This window comes from Aristolochia californica, unplaced genomic scaffold (assembly GCF_029961685.1).
Source record: "Aristolochia californica isolate CCGP_79_NKW_82.1479 unplaced genomic scaffold, dmAriCali1.0.hap1 SCAF_3, whole genome shotgun sequence".
NCBI classification, from domain to species: domain Eukaryota; kingdom Viridiplantae; phylum Streptophyta; class Magnoliopsida; order Piperales; family Aristolochiaceae; genus Aristolochia; species Aristolochia californica.
The window spans coordinates 23,917,445-23,934,529 of record NW_027181992.1 but is presented as its reverse complement, the minus strand read 5'-3'; positions in this window follow the sequence as shown (position 1 = coordinate 23,934,529).

Sequence of the window (17,085 nt, the reverse complement as noted above, 5' to 3'; positions counted from 1 at the left end):
TTTAGATGTATACTTTTCACTTAAATATAAACTTGAGTTAACTCTCGTAGATAAAGATTTAAAAAGATAAATAGATCACAGAAAAATGAAAATTTTAGAGAAAAAATTTAAAACAAAAACAAATGTAAGTGAAAAAAATTTAGTCACACACCACAAATGAAGGCAAGTTTTGTTGTCAAAGTTTGGGAATTTCTGCCAGTTCAACCCTAATAGCTGGAAATTTTGTGAGAAAGAGATTTCTAATCGATCCAACCCTTGTTTTAGAAATGGATATTGCATGCTTGAAGCATGTTAAAGACACAAATGATTGCAAACCCTAAGATATAAAAACTGAATCGAGTTTACAATCCCTAAAAATTACAAACACTTTTTGGAATTTTCTTTGTCTAAATTTGTGCGTTTCAATTTTAGATGTATACTTTTCTCTTAAACATAAACTTTGGTTAACTCTCGTAAACAAATATTTAAGAAGGTAAATAGATCACAGAAAAATGAAAAATTTAGAGAATAAAATATTAAACAAAAACAAATGTATGTGAAGAAAATTTATTCACACACCACAAATGAACACAAAAGTTTTGTTATCGAAGTTTGGGAAATTCCACCTATTTAACCCTAATAGCTTGGAATTTTGTGAGAAACAGATTTCTAATTGATCAAACCCTTGTTTTAATCATGGATATTGCATTCTTGAAGCATGTTAAAGACGCAAATGATTGTAAAACCTAAGATATAAAAACTGATGAGAGTTTACAATCCCTAAAAATTACAGACACTTTTTGGAATTATTTCTGTGTAAATTTGTGCCTTTCCATTTTAGAAGTATATTTTTAACTTAAATATAAACTTGAGTTATCTCTCGTAAACAAATAATTAAAAAGGTAAATAGATCACTGAAAAAATGAAAATTTAAGAGAAGAAATTGAAAAAAAAAACAAATGTAAGTGAAGAAAATTTATTCACACAGCCCAAATGAACACAAAAATTTTGTTATTAGATTTTGGGAAATTCCACCAGTTTAACCCTAATAGGTTGGAATTTTGTGAGAAAGAGATTTCTAAATAATCAAGCCCTTGTTTTAAGCATGGATATTGCATTCGTGAAGCATGTTAAAGACGCAAATGATTGCAAAACCTAAGATATAAAAACTGAAGAGAGTTTACAATCCTTAAATTACAGATACTTTTTGGAATTATCTCTGTCTAAATATGTGCATTTCCATTTTAGATGTATACATTTCACTTAAATAAAAACTTGAATTATCTCACGTAAACAAATATTTAAGAAGGTAAATAAATCTCAGAAAAATGAAAAATTTAGAGAAAAAAATTTAGAACAAAAAAAAAATGTAAGTGAAGAAAATTTATTCACATACCACAAATGAACACAAAAGTTTTGTCATCCAAGTTTTGGAAATTCCACCAGTTCAACCCTAATAGCTTGATATTTTGTGACAAAGAGATTCCTAATTGATCCAACCTTTGTTTTAAACATGGATATTGCATTCTTGAAGCATGTTAGAGACGCAAATGATTGCAAAACCTAAGATATAAAAACAGAAGAGAGTTTACAATCCCTAAAAATTACAGACACTTTTTGAAATTATCTCTGTCTAAATTTGTGCATTTCCATTTTAGATGTATACTTTTCTCTTAAACATAAACTTTACTTAACTTTATAAAAACAAATTTAAGAAGAAAAATAGATCAGTATGAAATCAAAATTTTCGAGAAAAATTTTTTTAACAATAAAAATGAATGTAAAGAAAATTTACTCACACACCACAAATGAACCCTCAAGTTTTGTTATCAGAGTTTTGGAAATACCTCCAGTTCCACCCTAATAACTTGGAATTTTGTGAGAAAGAGATTTCTAATTGATCCAATACATGTTTTAAACATGGATATTGCTTGCTTGAAGCATATTAAAGACGTAAATGATTGCAAAACCTAAGATATAAAAATTGAAGAGAGTTTACAATCCCAAAAAATTACAGACAATTTTTGGAATTATCTCTGTCTAAATTTGTGCATTTCAATTTTAGATGTATACTTTTCTCTTAAGCATAAATTTAGTTAACACTCGTAAACAAAATTTTAAGAAGGCAAATAGATCACAGTAAAACGAAAATTTTAGAGAAAAATATTTTAAACAAAAAAAATGTAAGTGAAGAAAATTTATTCACACACCACAAATGAACTCTATAGTTTTTTTTATCAGAGTTTGGGAAATTCCACCAGTTCAATCCTAATTGCTTGGAATTTTGTGAGAAAGAGATTTCTAATTGATCCAACACATGTTTTAAACAAGGATATTGCATGCTTGAAGCATGTTAAAGACGCAAATGATTGCAAAACCTAAGATATAAAAACTGAAGAGAGTTTACAATCCCTAAAAATTATAAACACTTTTTGGAATTATCTCTGTGTAAATTTGTGCACTTCCATTTTAGATGTACATTTTTCACTTAAATATAAACTTGAGTTATCTCTCGTAAACAAATATTTAAAAAGGTAAATAGATCACAGAAAAAATGGAAATTTTAGAGAAAAAATTGAAAAAAAACAAATGCAAGTGAAGAAAATTTATTCACACAACACAAATGAACACAAAAGTTTTGTTATCAGAGTTTGGGAAATTCCACCAGTTTAACCCTAATAGGTTGGAATTTTGTGAGAAAGAGATTTCTAATTGATCCAACCCTTGTTTTAAACATGGATATTGCTTGCTTGAAGCATGTTATAGACGCAAATGATTGCAAACCCTAAGATATAAAAACTGAAGAGATTTTACAATCCCTGAAAACGACAAACACTTTTTGGAATTTTCTCTGTCTAAATTTGAGCATTTCAATTTTTGAGGTGTACTCTCTTAAACAAAAATTTTAGTTAACTCTCGTAAACAAATATTTAAGAAGGTAAATAGATTACAGAAAAATGAAAAATTTAGAGAAAAAAAATTAAAACAAAAACAAATGTATGTGAAGAAAATTTATTCACACACCACAAATGAACACAAAAGTTGTGTTATCGAACTTTGGGAAATTCCACCAATTCAACCCTAATAGCTCTAAATTTTGTGAGAAAGAGATTTCAAATTGATCCAACCCTTGTTTTAATCATGGATATTGCATTCTTTAAGCATGTTAAAGACGCAAATGATTGTAAAACCTAAGATATAAAAATTGAAGAGAGTTTACAATCCCTAAAAATTACAGACACTTTTTGGAATTATCTCTGTGTAAATTTGTGCATTTCCATTTTAGATGTATACTTTTCACTTAAATATAAACTTGAGTTATCTCTTGTAAACAAATATTTAAGAAGGTAAATAGATCACAGAAAAATGAAAATTTTACAGAAAAAATTGAAAAAAAAAATGTAAGTGAGGAAAATTTATTCACACAACACAAATGAACACAAAAGTTTTGTTATTAGAGTTTGGGAAATTCCACTAGTTACACCCTAATAGGTTGGAATTTTGTGAGAAAGAGATTTCTAATTGATCCAACCCTTGTTTTAAACATGGATATTCGTGCTTGAAGAATGTTAAAGACGCAAATGATTCCAAACCCTAAGATATAAAAACAGAAGAGAGTTTACAATCCCTAAAAATTATAGACACTTTTTGGAATTATCTCTGTCTAAATTTGTGCATTTCCATTTTAGATGTATACTTTTCACTTAAATATAAACTTGAGTTATCTCTCGTAGACAAATATTTAAGAAGGTAAATAGATCATAGAAAAATGAAAATTTTAGAGAAAAAAATTTAAAACAAAAACAAATGTAACTAAAAAAAATTTTAGCCACACCCGACAAATGATCACAAAAGTTTAGTTATCAAAGTTTGGAAATTTCCACCAATTCAACCCTAATAGCTTGGAATTTTTTGGAAAAGAGATTTCTAATTCAGCCAACCCTTCTTTTAAACACGAATATTGCATGCTTGAAGCATGTTAAAGACGCAAATGATTGCAAAACCCAAGAAATAAAAACGGAAGAGAGTTTATAATCCCTAAAACTTACAGACACTTTTTGTAATTATCTCTATCTAAATTTATCCATTACCATTTTAGATGTATACTTTTTACTTAAATATAAACTTGAGTTATCTCTCGTCAATACATATTTAAGAAGGCAAATACATCACAGTAAAATGAAAATTTTGGTGAAAAAAATTTAAAACAAAAAAAAATGTAACTGATGAAAATTTATACACACACCACAAATGAACACAAAAGTTTTCTTATCCAATTTTTGGAAATTGCACCAATTCAACCTTAATAGCTAGGATTTTATTGAGAAAGAGATTTCTACTTGATCCAACACATGTTTTAAACATGGATATTGCATGCTTGAAGCATGTTAAAGACGCAAATGATTGCAAAACCTATGATATAAAAACTGAAGAGTGTTAACAATCCCTAAAAATTACAGACACTTTTTGGAATTATCTCAGTTAAAATTTGTGCATTTCCATTTTAGATGTATACTTTTCTCTTAAACATAAATTTTAGTTAACTCTGGTAAAATATTTTTAAGAAGGCAAATAGATTACAGTAAAATGAAATTTTAGAGAAAAAAAATTTAAACAAAAAAAATGTAAGTGAAGAAAATTTATTCACTCACCACAAATTAACGCTAAAGTTTTGTTATCTGAGTTTGGGAAATACCACCAGTTCCACCCAAATAGCTTGAAATTTTGTGAGAAAGACATTTCTAATAGATCCAACACATGTTTTAAACATGGATATTGCATGCTTGAAGCATGTTAAAGACGCAAATGATTGCAAACCCTAAGATATAAAAACTGAAGAGAGTTTACAGTCCCTAAAAATTACTGACACTTTTTGGAATTTTCTCTGTCTAAATTTGTGCATTTCCATTTTAGTTGCATACTTTTCTCTCAAACATAAACTTGAGTTAACTCTCGTAAAGAAAACTTTAAGAAGGCAAATTGATCATAGTAAAACAAAAATTTTAGAGAAAAAAATTTTAAACTAAAAAAATGTAAGTGAAAAAAATTTATTCACACACCATAAATGAACCCAAATGTTTTGTTACCCTAGTTTTGGAAATTCCACTAGTCGAACCCTAGTAGCTTGGAATTTTGTGAGAAAGAGATTTCTAAATGATCCAGCACATGTTTTAAACAAGGATATTGCATGCTTGAAGCATGTTAAAGACGCAAATAATTGCAAAACCTAAAATATAAAAACTTAAGAGAGTTTACAATCCCTAAAAATTACAGACACTTTTTTGTATTCTCTCTGTCTAAATTTGTGCATTTCCATTTTAGATGTATACTTTTCTCTTAAACATAAACTTGAGTTAACTCTCATCAAAAAAAATTTAAGAAGGCAAATAGATCACAATAAAATGAAAATTTTAGAGAAAAAAATTTTCAACAAAAAAAGAGTAAGAAAAGAAAATTTATTCACACACCACAAATGAACCCTAAAGTTTTGTTATCAGAGTTTGGGAAATTCTACCAGTTCAACCTAGTAGCTTGGAATTTTGTGAGAAAGAGATTTCTAATTGATCCAAAACATGTTTTAAACATGGATATTGCATGCTTGAAGCATGTTAAAGACGCATATGACTGCAAAACCAAAGATAGAAAAACTGAAGAGAGTTTACAATCCCTAAATATTATAGACACTTTTGGAATTACCTTGTCTCAATTTGTGCATTTCAATTTTAGATGTATACTTTTCTCTTAAACATAAATTTGAATTAACTCTCGTAAATAAAATTTTAAGAATGCATATAGATCACAGTAATATGAAAATTTTAGAGAAAACAATTTGTAACAAAAAAATGTAGGTGAAGAAAATTTATTCACACCACACAAATGAACACTAATGTTTTATTATCAGAGTTTCGGAAATTCCAACAGTTCAACCCTAATTGCTTGAAATTTTGAGAGAAAGAGATTTCTAATTGATGCAACACATGTTTTAAACATGGATATTGCATGCTTGAAGCATGTTAAAGATGCAAATAATTGCAAAACCTTAGATATGAAAACTGAAGAGAGTTTACATTCCCTAAAAATTACAGACACTTTTTGGAATTATCTCTGTGTAAATTTGTGCAATTCCATTTGAGATGTATACTTTTAACTTAAATACAAACTTGAGTTATCTCTCGTAAAAAAATATTTAAATAGGTAAATAGATTACAAAAAAAATGAAAATTTTAGAGAAAAAATTCAAAAAAAAAAAACAAATGTATGTGAAGAAAATTTATTCACACAACACAAATGAACACAAAAGTTTTTTTATTAAAGTTTGGGAAATTCCACCAGTTTAACCCTACTAGGTTGAAATTTTGTTGGAAAGAGATTTCTAATTGATCCAACCCTTGTTTTAAACATGGATATTGCATGCTTGAAGAATGTTAAAGACGCAAATGATTGCAAACCATAAGATATAAAAACTAAAGAGAGTTTACAATCCCAAAAAATTACAAACACTTTTTGGAATTTTCTCTGTCTAAATTTGTGCGTTTCAACTTTAGATGTATACTTTTGTCTTAAACATAAACATTAGTTAACTCTCGTAAACAAATATTTAAGAAGGTAAATAGAACACAGAAAAATGAAAAATTTAGAAAAAAAAATTTAAAACAAAAAGAAATGTATGTGAAGAAAATTTATTCACACACCACAAATGAACACAAAAGTTTTATTATCGAAGTTTGGGGAATTCCACTTATTCAATCCTAATAGCTTGGAATTTTGTGAGAAATAAATTTCTAATTGATCCAACCCTTGTTTTAATCATGGATATTGCATTCTTGAAGCATGTTAAAGACGCAAATGATTGTAAAACCTAAGATATAAAAATTGAAGAGAGTTTACAATCCCTAAAAATTACAGACACTTTTTGGAATTATCTCTGTCTAAATTGGTGCATTTCCATTTTAGATGTAAACTTTTCACTAAAATATAAACTTGAGTTATCTATCGTAAACAAATATTTAAGAAGGTACATACATCATAGAAAATGAAAATTTTACCGAAAAAATTGAAAAACAACACAAATGTAAGTGAAGAAAATTTATTCACACAACACAACTGAACACAAAAGTTTTGTTATTAGAGTTTGGGAAATTCCACCAGTTTAACCCTAATAGGTTAGAATTTTCTGAGAAAGAGATTTCTTATTGATCCAACCCTTGTTTTCGACATGGATATTGCATGCTTGAAGAATGTTAAAGACACAAATGATTACAAACCCTAAGATATAAAAACTGAAGAGAGTTTACAACCCCTAAAAATTTCAAAAACTTTTTGGTATTTTCTCTGTCTAAATTTGTGCATTTCAATTTTAGATGTATACTTTTTTCTTAAACATAAACTTGAGTTAACACTCATAAACAAATATTTAAGAAGGTAAATAGATCACAGAAAAATGAAAAATTTAGAGAAGAAAATTTAAAACTAAAACAAATGTATGTGAAGAAAATTTATTCACACACCACAAATGAACACAAAATTTTTGTTATCCAGGTTGGGAAATTCCACCAATTCAACCCAAATAACATGGAATTTTGTGAGAAAGAGATTTCTAAATTATCCAACCCTTGTTTTAAACATGGATATTGCATTCTTGAAGCATGTTAAAGATGCAAATGATTGCAATACCTAAGATATAAAAACTGAAGAGAGTTTATAATCCCTAAATTACAGACAATTCTTGGAATTATCTCTGTCTAAATTTTTGCACTTCCATTTTATATGTATACTTTTCACTTAAATATAAACTTGAATTATCGCTCGTAAACAAATATTTAAGAAGGTAAATAGATCTCAGAAAAAAGAAAAATTTTGAGAAAAAAATTTAGAACAAAAACAAATGTAAGGGAAGAAAATTTATTCACATACCACAAATGAACACAAAAGTTTTGTCATCCTAGTTTGGGAAATTCCACCAGTTAAACCCTAATACCATTATATTTTGTGAGACAGAGTTTTCTAATTGATCCAAACCTTGTTTTAAACATGGATATTGCATTCTAGAAGCATTTTAAAGACGCAAATGATTGCAAAACCTAAGATATAAAAACTGAAGAGAGTTTACAATCCCTAAAAATTACAGACACTTTTTGGAATTATCTCTGTCTAAATTTGTGCATTTCCATTTTAGATGTATACTTTTCTTTTAAACATAAACTTGAGTTAACTCTCGTAAAAAATAATTTAAGAAGGCAAATAAAACCCTGTGAAAAGAAAATTTTACAGAAACAAATTTTTAACAAGAAAAATGTATGTGAAGAAAATTTATTCACACACCACAAATGAACCCTAAAGTTTTGTTATCAGAGTTTTGGAAATTCCTCCAGTTCAACATTAATAGCTTTGAATTTTATGAGAAAGAGATTTCTAATGGATCCAATACATGTTTTAGACATGGATATTGCATGCTTGAAGCATGTTAAAGATGTAAATGATTGCAAAACCTAAAATATAAAAACTGAAGAGAGTTTACAATCCCAAAAAATTAAGAACACTTTTTGGAATTATCTCTGCCGAAATTTGGGTATTTCAATTTTAGATGTATACTTTTCTCTTAAACATAAACTTGAGTTAACACTCGTAAACAAAATTTTAAGAAGGCAAATAGATCACAGTAAAATGAAAATTTTAGAGAAAACAATTTTAAACAAAAAACAATGTAAGTGAAGAAAATTTATTCATACAACACAAATGAACTCTATAGTTTTTTATCATAGTTTGGGAAATTCCACCAGTCCAACCCTAATTGCTTGGAAGTTTGTGAGAAAAACATTTCTAATTGATCCAACACATGTTTTAAAAAAGGATATTGCATGCTTGAAGCATGTTAAAGACGCAAATGATTGTAAAACCTAAGATATAAAAGCTGAAGAGAGTTTACAATCCCTATAAATTACAGACACTTTTTGGAATTATCTCTGTCTAATTTTGTGCATTTCCATTTTAGATGTATACTTTGCACGTAAGTATAAACTTGAGTTATCTCTCGTAAACAAATATTTAAGAAGGCAAATAGACCACAGTAAAATGAAAATTTTCTAGAAAAAAATTTAAAACAAAAACAAATGTAAGTGATGAAAAAATTATTCACACGCCACAAATGAACGCAAAAGTTTTGTTATCCAAGTTTGGGACATTGCACCAATTCAACCTTATAATCTTGGATTTTATATAGAAAGAGATTTGTAATTGATCCAACACATGTTTTAAACATGGATATTGCATGCTTGAAGCATGTTAAAGACGCAAATGATTGCAGAACCAATGATATAAAAACTAAAGAGAGTTAAATATCCCAAAAATATACGGACACTTTTTGGAATTATCTCTGTCAAAATTTGTGCATTTCCATTTTAGATGTATACTTTTCTCTTAAACATAAATTTGAGTTAACTCTCTTCAACAAAATTTTAAGAAGGCAAATAGATTACAGTAAAATGAAAATTTTAGAGAAAAAAAATTTTAACTAAAAGAATGTTAGTAAGAAAATTTATTCACGCACCACAAATTAACACTAAATTTTTGTTATCAGAGTTTGGGAAATTCCACAAGTTCAACCCAAGTAGCTTGAAATTTTGTGAGAAAAAGATTTCTAATTGATCCAATACATGTTTTATACATGGATATTGCATGCTTGAAGCATGTTAAAGACGCAAATGATTGAAAAACCTAAGATATAAAAATTGAAGAGAGTTTACAATCCCTAAAAATTAAAGACATTTTTTGGAATTACCTTTGTCTAAATTTGTGCAATTCCATTTAGATGTATACTTTTCACTTAAATATCAACTTGAGTTATCCCTCATAAAAAAATATTTAAGAGGTAAATTGATCACAGAAAAATGAAAATTTTAGAGAAAAAAATTTAAAACAAAAACAAATGTAAGTGAAGAAAATTTATTCACACACCACAAATGAACACAAAAGTTTTCTCATCCAAGTTTGGGAAATTCTACAAGTTCAACCCTACCAGCTTGGAATTTTGTGAGAAAGAGATTTCTAGTTGATCCAACACATGTTTTAAACATGGATATTGCATGCTTGAAACTTGTTAAAGAATCAAATGATTGCTAAACCTAAAATATAAAAACTGAACAGAGTTTACAATCCCTAATATTACAGACACTTTTTGGAATTATCTCAGTCTAAATTTGTGCATTTCAATTTTAGATGTATACTTTTCAATTAAACATAAACTTGAGTTAACTCTCGTAAACAAAATTTTATGAAGGAAAAAAGATCACAGTCAAATGAAAATTTTAGAGAAAACAATTTTAAACAAAAAAAATGTAAGTGGAGAAAATTTATTCACACACCACAAATGAACACTAAAGTTTTGTTATCAAAGTTTGGCAAATTCCACAAGTTCAACCTAATTGCTTAGAATTTTGTGAGAAGAATATTTCTAATTGATCCAACTTATATTTTAAAAATGGATATTGCATACTTGAGGCACATTAAAGACGTAAATGATTGCATAACCTAAGATATAAAAATTGAAGGTAGATTACAATCCCTAAAACTTACAGACACTTTTTGGAATTATCTCTGTCTAAATTTTAGTATTTCCATTTTAGATGTACTTTTCACTTAAATATAAACTTAAGTTATCTCTCCTAAACAAATATTTAAGAAGGTTATAGATCTTAGAAAAATGAAAATTTTTGAGAAAAAAATTGAAAACAAAAACAAAAAATATGTGAAGAAAATTTATTCACACACGACAAATCAACACAAAAGTTTTGTCATGAGAGTTCTAGAAATTCCACCAGTTCAACCCTAATAGCTTGGAATTTTGTGAGAAAGAGATTTCTAATTGATCCAACACATGTTTTAAACATGGATATTTCATGCTTGAAGCATATTAAAGACGCAAATGATTGCAAAACCTAAGATATAAAAACTGAAGAGAGTTTACAATCCCTAAAAATTACAAACACTTTTTGGAATTTTCTGTGTCTAAATTTGTGCATTTCAATTTTAGATGTATAATTTTCTCTTAAACATAAACTTGAGTTAACTCTACTAAACAAATATTTAAGAAGGTAAATAGATCACAGAAAAATGAAAAATTTAGAGAAAAAATTTAAAACAAAAACAAATGTATGTGAAAAAGATTTATTCACACACCACAAATGAACGCAAAAGTTTTGTTATCCAAGTTTTGGAAATTCCACCAGTTCAACCCTAATAGCTTGGAATTTTGCAAGAAAGTGATTTCTAATTGATTCAACACATTTTTTAAACATGGATATTGCAAGCTTGAAGCATGTTAAAGACGCAAATGATTGCAAAACCTAAGATATAAAAACTTAAGAGAGTTCACAATCCCTAAAAATTACAAACACTTTTTGGAATTTTCTCTGTCTAAATTTGTGCATTTCCATTTTAGATGTATACTTTTCACTCAAATATTAACTTGAGTTATCTCTTGTAAACAAATATTTAAGAAAGTAAATAGATCACAAAAAAATGAAAAATTTATAGAAAAAAATTTTAAACAAAAACAAATGTAAGTGAAGAAAATTTATTCACACACCACAAATGAACACAAAAGTTTTGTTGTCCATGTTTGGGAAATTCCACCAGTTCAACCCTAAAAGCGTGGAATTTTGTGAGAAAGAGATTTCTAATGGATCCAACCCCTTTTTTAAACATGGATATTACATTCTTGAAGCATGTTAAAGACGCAAATGATTGCAAAACCTAAGATATAAAAACTGAAGAGAGTTTACAATCCCTAAAAAGAACCGACACTTTTTGGAATTATCTCTGTCTAAATTTTTGCATTTCCATTTTAGAATTATACTGTTCTCTTAAACATAAACGAGAGTTAACTCTTGTAAAAAAATTTATAAGAAGGCAAATAGATCGCTGTAAAATGAAAATTTTAGGGAAAAAAATTTTTAACAAAAAAAATGTAAGTGAAGAAAATTTATTCACACACCACAAATGAACCCTAAAGTTTTGTTATCAGGGTTTGGGAAATTCCACCAGTTCAACCCTAATAGCTTGGAATTTTGTGAGAAAGAGATTTCTAATTGATCCAACACATGTTTTAAACATGGATATTGCATGCTAGAAGCATGTTAAAGACATAAATGATTGCAAAACCTAAGATATAAAAATTGTAGAGAGTTTATTATCCCAAAAAATTGCAGACACTTTTTTGAATTATCTCTGTCTAAATTTGTGCATTTCAATTTTAGATGTATACTTTTCTTTTAAACATAAACTTGAGTTAACTCTCGTAAACAAAATTTTAAGAAGGCAAATAGATCACAGTAAAATGAAAATTTTATATAAAACAATTTTAAAAATAAAAATGTAAGTGAAGAAAATTTATTCACACACCACAAATGAACTTTATAGTTTTTTTTATCAAAGTTCGGGAAATTTCACCAATTCAACCCTAATTGCTTGGAAGTTTGTGAGAAAGAGATTTCTAATTGATCTAGCACATGTTTTAAACGAGGATATTGCTTGCTTGAAGAATGATAAAGACACAAATGATTGCATGACCTAAGATATAAAAATTGTAGAGAGTTTACAATCCCTAAAATTATAGACACTTTTTGGCATAATCTCTGTCTAAATTTGTGCATTTCCATTTTAGATGTATACTTTTTACTTAAATATAAACTTGAGTTATCTCTCGTAGACAAATATTTAAGAAGGTAAATAGATCACAGAAATATGAAAAATTTGAAGAAAAAAATTTTAGACAACAACAAATGTAAGTGAAAAACATTTAGTCACACACCACAAATGAACTTAAAAGTTTTGTTATCAAAGTTTGGGAATTTCCACCAGTTCAACCCTAATAGGTTGGAATTTTGTGAGAAAGAGATTTCTAATTGATCCAGCCCTTGTTTTAAACATGGATATTGCTTGCTTGAAGAATGTTAAAGACGTAAATGATTGCAAACCCTAAGATATAAAAACTGAAGAGAGTTTACAATCCCTAAAAATTACAGATACTTTTTGGAATTATCTGTCTCTAAATTTGTGCATCTCTATTTTAGATGTATACTTTTCTCTTTAAACATAAACTTGAGTTAACTCTCGTAAAAAAAATTTTAAGAAGGCAAATAGATAACAGTAAAATGAAAATTTTAGTGAAAAAAATTTAAAACAAAAACAAATGTAAGTGAAGAAAATTTATTCACACACCACAAATCAACACAAAAGTTTTGTTATAAGAGTTTGGGAAATTCCACCAGTTCAACCCTAATAGCTTGGAATTTTTTGAGCAAGATATTTCTAATTCATCCAACACATGTTTTAAACAAGGATATTGCATGCTTGAAGCATGTGAAAGACACAAATGATTGCAAAACCTAAGATATAAAAACTGAAGAGAGTTTACAATCCCTAAAAATTACTAACACTTTTGAAATTATCTCTGTCTAAATTTGTGCATTTCGATTTTAGGTGTATAGTTTTCACTTAAATATAAACTTGAATCATCTCTCGTAAACAAATATTTAAGAAGGTAAATAGATCACACAAAAATGAAAAATTTAGAGAAAAAAATTTAAAACAAAAATAAATGTTAGTGAAGAAAAATTTTTCACATCCACAAATAAACACAAAAGTTTTGTCATCCTAGTTTGGGAAATTCCACCAGTTCAACCCTAGTAGCTTGATATTTTGTGAGAATGAGATTTGTAATTGATCCAACCCTTGTTTTAGACATGAATATTGCATTCTTGAAGCATGTCAAAGACGAAAATGACTGCAAATCCTAAGATAGAAAAACTAAAAAGAGTTTACAATCCCTAAAAATTACCGACACTTTTTGGAATTATCTCTGTCTAAATTTGTGCATTTCCATTTTAGATGTATACTTTTCTCTTAAACATAAACTCTAGTTAACTCTTGTAAAAAAAAATTTATGAAGGCAAATAGATCACTATGAAATGAAAATTTTAGAGAAAAAAAATTTTAACAAGAAAAATATAAGTGAAGAAAATTTATTCATACACCACTTATGAACCCTAAAGTTTTGTCTTCAGATTTTTGGAAATTCCTCCAGTTCAATCCTAATAGCTTGGAATTTTGTGAGAAAGAGATTTCTAATTGATCCAATACATGTTTTAAACATGGATATTGCATGCTTGAAGCATGTTAAAGACGTAAATGATTGCAAAACCTAAGATATAAAAACTTAAAAGAGTTTACAATCCTAAAAATTACAGATACTTTTTGGAATTATCTATCTCTAAATTTGTGCATTTCTATTTTAGATATATACTTTTCTCTTAAACATAAACTTGAGTTAACTCTCGTCAACAAAATTTTTATAAGGCAAATAGATCATAGTAAAATGAAAATTTTAGAGAAAAAAATTTAAAACAAAAACAAATGTAAGTGAAGAAAATTTATTCACACACCACAAATCAACACAAAAGTTTTGTTATCAGAGTTTTGGAAATTCCACTAGTTCAACCCTAATAGCTTGGAATTTTGTGAGAAAGGGATTTCTAATTGATCCAAGGCATGTTTTAAACAAGGATATTACATGCTTGAATCATGTTAAAGATGCAAATGAATTCATAACCTTTGTTATAAAAACTGAAGAGAGTTTACAGTCCCTAAAAATTACAAATAATTTTTGGAATTATCAGTCTCTAAATTAGTGCATTTCTATTTTAGATGTATACTTTTCTCTTAAACATAAACTTGAGTTAACTCTCGTAAACAAAATTTTATGAAGGCAAATAGTTCACAGTAAAATGAAAATTTTAGAGAAAAAAATTAAAACAAAAACAAAAGTAAGTGAAGAAAATTTATTCACACACCACAAATCAACACAAAAGTTTGTTATCAGATTTTGGGAAATTCCACCAGTTCAACCATAATAGCTTGGAATTTTGTGAGAAAAAGATTTCTAATTGATCCAACACATGTTTTAAACAAGGATATTACATACTTGAAGCATGTTAAAGACGCAACTGATTGTAAAACCTAAGATATAAAAACTGAAGAGAGTTTGAAATCCCTAAAAATTATAGACACTTTTTGGAATTATCTCGTTGTACATTTGTGCATTTCCATTTAAGATGTATACTTTCACTTAAATATAAACTTGAGTTATCTCTCGTAAACAAATGTTTAATAAGGTAAATAGATCACAGTAAAATAAAAATTTTAGAGAAAAAATTAAAAAAAAAAACAAATGTAAGTGAGAAAATTTATTCACATGCCACAAATCAATACAAAAGTTTTGTTGTCAGAGTTTGGGAAATTCCACCAGTTCAACCCTAATAGCTTGGAATTTTGTGAGAAAGAGATTTCTAATTCATCCAACACTTGTTTTAAACAAGGATATTGCATGCTTGAAGCATGTTAAAGACACAAATGATTGTAAAACCTAAGATATGAAAACTGAAGAGAGTTTACAATCCCTAAAAATTAAAGGCACTTTTTGGAATTATCTCTGTCTACATTTGTGCATTTCCATTTTAGATGTTTACTTTTGCCTTAAACATAAAATTGAGTTAACACTCGGAAACAAAATTTTAAGGCAAATAGAACGCAGTAAAATGAAAATTTTAGAGAAAAATTTTTTAACTAAAAAATGTGAGTGAAGAAAATTTATTCAAACGCCACAAATGAATACTAAAGTTTTTGTATTAGAGTTATGGAAATTCCACCTTTTCAACCCTCATAGCTTGGAATTCTGTGAGAAAGAGATTTCTAATTGATCCAACACATGTTTTAAACATGGACATTGCATGCTTGAAGCATGTTAAAGATGCAAATGATAGCAAAACCTTAGATATAAAAACTGAAGAGAGTTTACAGTCCCTAAAATTTACAGACACTTTTTGGAATTATCTCTGTCTAATTTGTGCATTTCCATTTTAGATGTATAATTTTCACTTAAATATAAACTTGAGTTATCTCTCGTTAACAAATGTTTAAGAAGGCAAAAAGATCATAGCAAAATGAAAATTTTAGAGAAAAACATTTTAAACAAAAAAAATGTAAGTGTACAAAATTTATTCACACACCACAAATGAACACTAAAGTTTTGTTATCAGAGTTTGGGAAATTCCACCATTTCAATCCTAATAGCTTGGAATTTATTAAGAAAAATATTTCTAATTGATCCAACACATGTTTTAAACATGGATATTGCATGCCTGAAGCATGTTAAAGTCCCAAATGATTGCAAAACCTAAGATATAAAAACTGAAGAGAGTTTACAATCCCTAAAACTTACAGACACTTTTTGGAATTATCTCTATCTAAATTTGTGCATTTCCAAGTTAGATGTTTACTTTCCACTTAAATATCAACTTGAGTTATCTGTCCTAAAAAAATATTTAAGAAGGTTATAGATCACAGAAAAGGAAATTTTTAATGAAAAAAATTTAAAACAAAAACAAATGTATGTGAAGAAAATTTATTCGCACACCACAGAACACGAAAGTTTTGTTACCCAAGATTAGGAAATTCCACCAGTTTAACCCTAATAGCTTGAAATTTTGTGAGGAAGAGATTTCTAATTGATCCAACACATGTTTTAAACATTGTTATTGCATGTTTGAATCATGTTAAAGACGGAAATGAATGCAAAACCTATGTTATAAAAACTGAAGAGAGTTTACAATCCCTAAAAATTACAGACACTTTTTGGAATTATCTGTCTCTAAATTTGTGCATCTCGATTTTAGATGTATACTTTTCTCTTTAAACATAAACTTGAGTTAACTCTCGTAAAAAAAATTTTAAGAAGGCAAATAGATCACAGTAAAATGAAAATTTTAGTGGAAAAAATTTAAAACAAAAAAAAATGTAAGTGAAGAAAATTTATTCACACACCACAAATCAACACAAAAGTTTTGTTATCAGAGTTTGGGAAATTCCACCAGTTCAACCCTAATAGCTTGGAATTTTTTGAGCAAGATATTTCTAATTCATCCAACACATGTTTTAAACAAGGATATTGCATGCTTGAAGCATGTTAAAGACGCAAATGATTGCAAAACCTAAGATATACAAACTGAAGAGAGTTTACAATCCCTAAAAATTATAGACACTTTTTGGAAT